The sequence below is a fragment of the Syngnathoides biaculeatus genome, chromosome 20, assembly GCF_019802595.1.
Source record: "Syngnathoides biaculeatus isolate LvHL_M chromosome 20, ASM1980259v1, whole genome shotgun sequence".
Lineage (NCBI taxonomy): Eukaryota > Metazoa > Chordata > Actinopteri > Syngnathiformes > Syngnathidae > Syngnathoides > Syngnathoides biaculeatus.
This window is the reverse complement of record NC_084659.1, coordinates 9920942-9926865: the sequence shown is the minus strand read 5'-3', so window position 1 is coordinate 9926865 and position 5924 is coordinate 9920942. Positions and strand designations below refer to the sequence as shown.

Genomic DNA, 5924 nt, shown 5'->3' with positions numbered 1-5924 from the left:
TTTGTATAGCGCATTTCATACACGCATGTAACTCAATGTGCTTGACATGATTAAAGGCATTTGAAAACAAAGAGATAAAACATTGAAAACGAGATAAAAACAAAAAAAAAGACAAAATATTTGAAAAAAAAAAAGACAGTTAAAACCGCATACATTGCAAGTAATATAATCAAAAAGCGGATATATTCTAAAAAGCATGAGAAAAAAGAAGAGTTTTCAACCTGGATTTAAAAACATTCACACTTGGGGCTGACCTCACCTCTGCTGGGAACTTCTTCCATTTGCGTGCAGCATAATAGCTCAATGCTGCTTCACCATGTTTGCTTTGGACTCTGCACTCCACTATTTGACCTAAGTCAGTCGATCCCAGAGCTCTACTGGGTTTGTATTCCTTAAGCATTTCTTTCATGTGTTCAGGACCTAAATCATTTAGTGATTTATAGACCAGTAGAAGAAATTTAAAATTGATTCTAAAGCTGACTGGAAGCCAGTACGAGGACTTTAGGATTGGAGTTATATGCTCTGACCGCTTTGTTTTGGTCAGAACGCGAGCTGCAGCACTCTGAATGAGCTGCAGGTGTTTAACACTCTTATTTTGGAGTCCAGTCAGAAGACCATTACAGTAGTCAAGTCTACTTGAGATAAAAGCATGGATGAGCTTCTCCTGGTCTGCTTGACACATACAAGACATCCCTTTAGATATGTTTTTCAGATGGTAGAAGGCAGTTTTTGTGATTGATTTGATATGATTGTTGATTGAGCATACAAGGATTGTAACAGACTAAAAACAAACCAGTTCCTATATTTTTACTGTCTATTCATAACATTTGTTTTTGTCATCAAAACATCAACATAAGAAAAGATAGCTTTTATTTCTTGCCATTTATATCTGGATATGAGAAGTATTTAATTGTTGATCCAAACAGTAATAGGCAGTTTCAGATTTGAGATGGTACTGGAGGTTTCACAAACGTGACAACCACAGACATATCACAGCTACCGCTGAAAAAAAAATGGGCAGTTTTCTCAAGAAGAAAAGATGGAAAAATCAGCTATCAAGAAGGACCCCAACCAACAATTTGGCATGTATATTACACCATCTTTACACTTTTGCTGTTAAGGTTTGCTCCTATCAAACTTGGTTGACCTATTCCCAAAAATCCAAGTAATCCTTCAAACAGTCACACAATACTTGGATATTCTAACTAAAAGTGGGAAGGTGTTAAGTTTATCATCTTGAGGAACTTTTAGTTTCAAGCACTTTGTCTTGTGGAAATGTCAGCATCATATTCAGCATCCAAAGACAACTTAAGATAAGCACAGTGAGGACTGACTTGGTGTGTACATACAGTTTCATCACAATGGCACAGTGCCAACAACTGGCCTGGCATACAAATAACCATTTTTGCTTGTGACGAAGACAAACTTTCAAATAGTCCAAAGCAAAGGACTAAAACAGTGACTGTTTTCTCAAACAATGACTGTCTGATGCCAGTTCAATGGCATTTATTAAAAGTTTCCATCATCCTTTTTGGTCTTTGTTTTACTTGTGTGCTTGAAAAACAAACAACTCAGGAGTACACTACTAGGAACTGAAGCGGTGATTAAACGGTGTGATGGTCAAAGTCAGGAGGAGCCAAACTCTGTCTCTTTGTGCCTTCTTCTGGGAAAGAGTAAACATTCAGGATCATTTTGTGGCGCAAACAGTCTCAAGGGTTCACATCCACTGCATAATCTAATGTTTTATGGAGTCAAATTTAGCCCAGAATACAATCTTTGTATCACCAGTAGAAACATCGGCAATGTTAAATATTGTGTTTGTTTGGGGGGGGTGGTCATTTCGGGACGAGTCATCAAATCTCAGAGTGTGAGAATAACGTTTTACATTTCGGATACATGTCTTGGGGAAAAATGTGAAATACAGGGAGTCGTCGGGTTAAGACGTTTCGACTTTACAACGCCTGTCCCCCATTTTGTCTGGCTAATGCCTGTCCGTGTTTGTGCGCCGGGAGTATCTTCGCATTTTTCGCCCTCCTTTTTAGACATTATCACCCCAAAGAAGAAAGCTTTGTCTTTTAGAAATACTTCTGCAGCCGAAAGAAAATCCATGGAAACGAAGCTCAAAATCATGAAGATTGGAGAAAGGGGAGACACCAACACCACCAAGGCTTCAGTCGGTTGACCAACAATCTTTGATACTTGTCGAGTTGGAGAGGGTTGAAGACCAGGTTCCTTCGCAATAGCTAAGCACACCCTCCCATTCTTTTTCTCTATCCACCTTTTCGGCAGTAATGCTAAGTACATCATCTTGTTTATTTCAATGTATTTGTTTTTTATACAAAGTATTTTGATGAAAATTATGACTTTAATGGTAGAATCCGACTTCAGTCGAAATTCGGTTAAATGGCTTCTGTAGGAACGGATCTCAGTCGTAGACCGAGGACTCCCCGTAAGGTCAAATTTGAAGACAACAAACTAAGCAAAGATGCTGCATGAATTTACTCAAATAAAAGACTTTACAGACATGAAGTACACTCAGGGACCTCCACTGAGATACAATAAACCTTTCTTGGGACGTAGTTCAATAGACTGAAACAGTTGGGGCAGCTCAACATCAGTTGGCGTTGCCGTGGAGACGCCAGCTAGATTTTTACACAGTTTGTTCCTCGTGAAGGACTTCAGCAGTGTTTACACCAAACTAACGGCAAACAGGCTGATAAAAGCCGCTCAGAGCACGAGAAGGGTGCACGTGAGCAAAATCCAACGTGATTTCATGTACGTCTTCCATTGCAATATTGACTGTTTTTTTTGTCTTCTTTCTAAAAGGGGATCGATTATTGACGGACAGCTGAGTCTCCGGTCAGCCATCCGTCAGTGTAACATCCATTAACAGCTCTCTGCTCTAGAAGAAGAGAAGAAAAAAAAAAAAAATCACCCAGTCCCACTAAGAAAGCTCCAAACAGCCTTTTGCCCCGTGGCCTGACCCGGGCAGATGCTTCTGATGCTCAAACTTCTCTCATTGCTGTGACTTAGGCACAAATTGTCTACAAATAGTGGAACTTGAATCTGATTAAGAACATAACACAAAGCATCTCGCTTCCCTTTCTGCTACTGCTGATGTCATTTTTCTCGGCAATGCTTCAAAAGTACCGAATAGGAATTGCAACACATACAAATGTGCGTTGCGTCAGTTGTTATTGGAATTGCCTCCAATGGGACAATGAGACATTTGCAACATTCGCTTTTTCTGTGACCTCATCCCATCTTCGACATCTGTATTACATGAAGGGATTTATGTATTTATTCTAATAAGACTACGGGACTTTATCTTCAAACCTTTGAAAATATGCAACTTCACTCAGTTTCCACTAAGATTTGCAAGGGAGTATTGATTTTTTTTTTTCAAATTCACAATGTATTTAAATGTGTTTTTTTTTTGTTGTTGTACATTTTGTAGTTTAGAATTTTATTCTCCTAAACTCACAAAACATCCATCCATTTTCTGAGCCACCTACCCTCCCCTCCTTTATTGTAACTATTTTTTTTCCAATTGGACTTTACACATATATAACTATTATATATTATATATGAAACTATTTTTTTTCTAATTTGACTTATATATATACACATACATAAAACTTTTTTATTTCATTTTTATTTCAACTATGCATAAAATTATTATATATTATATATAAAACTACTTTTTCTAATTTGACTTTATTTATATATAAATATTCTTATTTATTTCACTTTTTTGTCCTCTTCCAATTTAATTGTCTGGCTTGTTTTTATGGCTTGTACTGTACATTCACATGTAATAAATGTAGTTGTCAGCTTTTTTTCCCTCATACCATTAGGACTTTTTTCCCCACTCATAATTGTACTTTTTTTTTCTTCCCCAATCTGAGGCTCTCCTAATCTGTTGACGACTCGATGGAAAAAATATTTTTCTTTTCTCTATGTACCGCAGCTATTTCGCTTTTAGAGAAATGTGCGTGTGATTAGACGCCACCTAAACTTTGGAGCCCGCAGGATCAATGCGACGAGCGAGCGCTTTCATTCATGTCACAGCGGCTCATGTATTTTAAAAGCTAGCCACACGCTGAGTGGAGACAATATAACAGCTTTTTGGTCAAATTAACATCAACAAAGAGCCACACAAAAGCATTCAAGTCTCCTTGTGCGACAACTGTAAACCCCACGGTGGCCTTTAAATGAGCCAAATTTCTACCTCACCTGTGATATGTGTTCCATGAAACTGATGGATTCCCAAGAGTTTGTTCTCTTCATTTAGTAGTGCATCGCTTCAATTTCATGTAAGTTCTTTTATTTATTTTTTTAGATTCTGATTCCAGCCTTTACAGTGTTGCCGTGGGACTTTCTTTAACAAATCAGATTTTAAATGTCAAGTCTGGATTAGTTGGTGAAAGCAAAGCTTGTTCAACTAGCAAAATGAATCTGAAGCGATCTGCGCATGTTCGACAAAATAAGTCACAAATAAGTGGGGATTTCCACAAAGAATTACTATAAAATAATTATCAGAACAAACCACAGATGTGTTCACTGTACAGAGTAAATGTGGAAGCTATTACTACATGGTATCCATCCATCCAGTCATCCATTTTCTTAGCCGCTTATCCTCACAAGGGTCATGGAGAGTGCTGGAGCCTATGCCATCTGTCAACGGGTAGGAGGCGGGGTACACCTTGAAACGGCTGCCAGCCAATCACAGGACACATAAAGACAGTCATCCTCACAATCGCACCTCGGGGCAATTTAGAGTGTCGAATTAATGTTGCATGTTTTTGGGATGTGGGAGGAAACCGGAGGGCCCGGAGGAAACCCACGCAGGCACAGGGAGAACATGCAAACGCCACTAAGGTGGGGCCGGGATCGAACCTGGGACCTCAGAACTGTGAGGCCAACGCTTTCCAGCTGAGCCATCGTGCCGCCCTCCATGGTATATTGTGTGTGTTTTTTTTTTTATAGTATTGATTTTTACAATTGGGACGTGATAGTGGTGCTACCCTCTTACTTGTATTACATTTTATTGCATTTTATTGTTTAGCATTGACAATATTTATTCAAGTAAAATTTTCATTTGACCTTCAGTTAAATAAAGTGTTTTTGCCCAAATTGTAGATCATGTTACAGTGGGTGATGTTAATTCCTTTTTAGAAGTTTTTTTAGGCAGTATTTGGTGTAAAAAGTAGAAGCCCTGCTTTAGAAGCTTATGGAAACTCCCTGAAAATTGAACTCCGGGATCAGTTTACCAAATCCGCACACATAATAAGTGAGGATTAACGCAGCAAAAAACAGGTCAAACGACTTGACTGCCGTCCTATACTAAACTTCGTGTTTATGTCAAAATACAGTCAGCGTCGGCGGCGACAGACCCGGAGCACGTTCGGTCATCACTCGCGTGCGACCTTGAGCGGTTGACGGCTTAGTGCATCCGTCAAGAGCGCACGGATGTCGGCGGCGTCTTGCAGATTTCCCTCCCGCCCTCGAGATATGAAGATATGTAAAAGAGGGGATAACTCAAACTATAAGAAAAACAATGTTTGCAGCAATCATTGAGCATTAAAAGAAAAGCAAACATTGGAAATAATTCCCAGGAGGGATGTTGAGGCTGACAGTCACATTGAATACCAAAAGACTACACGCCACTGTTTAAGCACAAGGGTAATATTAAAGATTAAAATGTTAAAAAGTAGCATGACACCATGCTACTTCCTTTTTACAATTCAAAATTACAATATCATCAAAAAATGAATCAAAATAAGTTAAAATAAAGTAAGATACAGTGTAAAAACATGCAGCAAGTTGGAAAAGGCTCCCAGGCCAGACTCCAGACCCCATTTATATTGTTAGCTAGTCTAAGGGCCTCACTAGGTGCAGCTGTTTTGGTTAGCAACAGAGTT

At 38.8% G+C, this 5924-nt stretch overlaps 1 protein-coding gene across 4 annotated transcripts in view; it reads right to left on the bottom strand.

The window, feature by feature from the left end:
* The window catches only part of mkln1 (muskelin 1, intracellular mediator containing kelch motifs), a 128435-nt gene that overhangs the window by 77064 nt on the left and 45447 nt on the right, over window positions 1-5924 (bottom strand). The gene's annotated exons all lie outside the window — the stretch shown is intronic.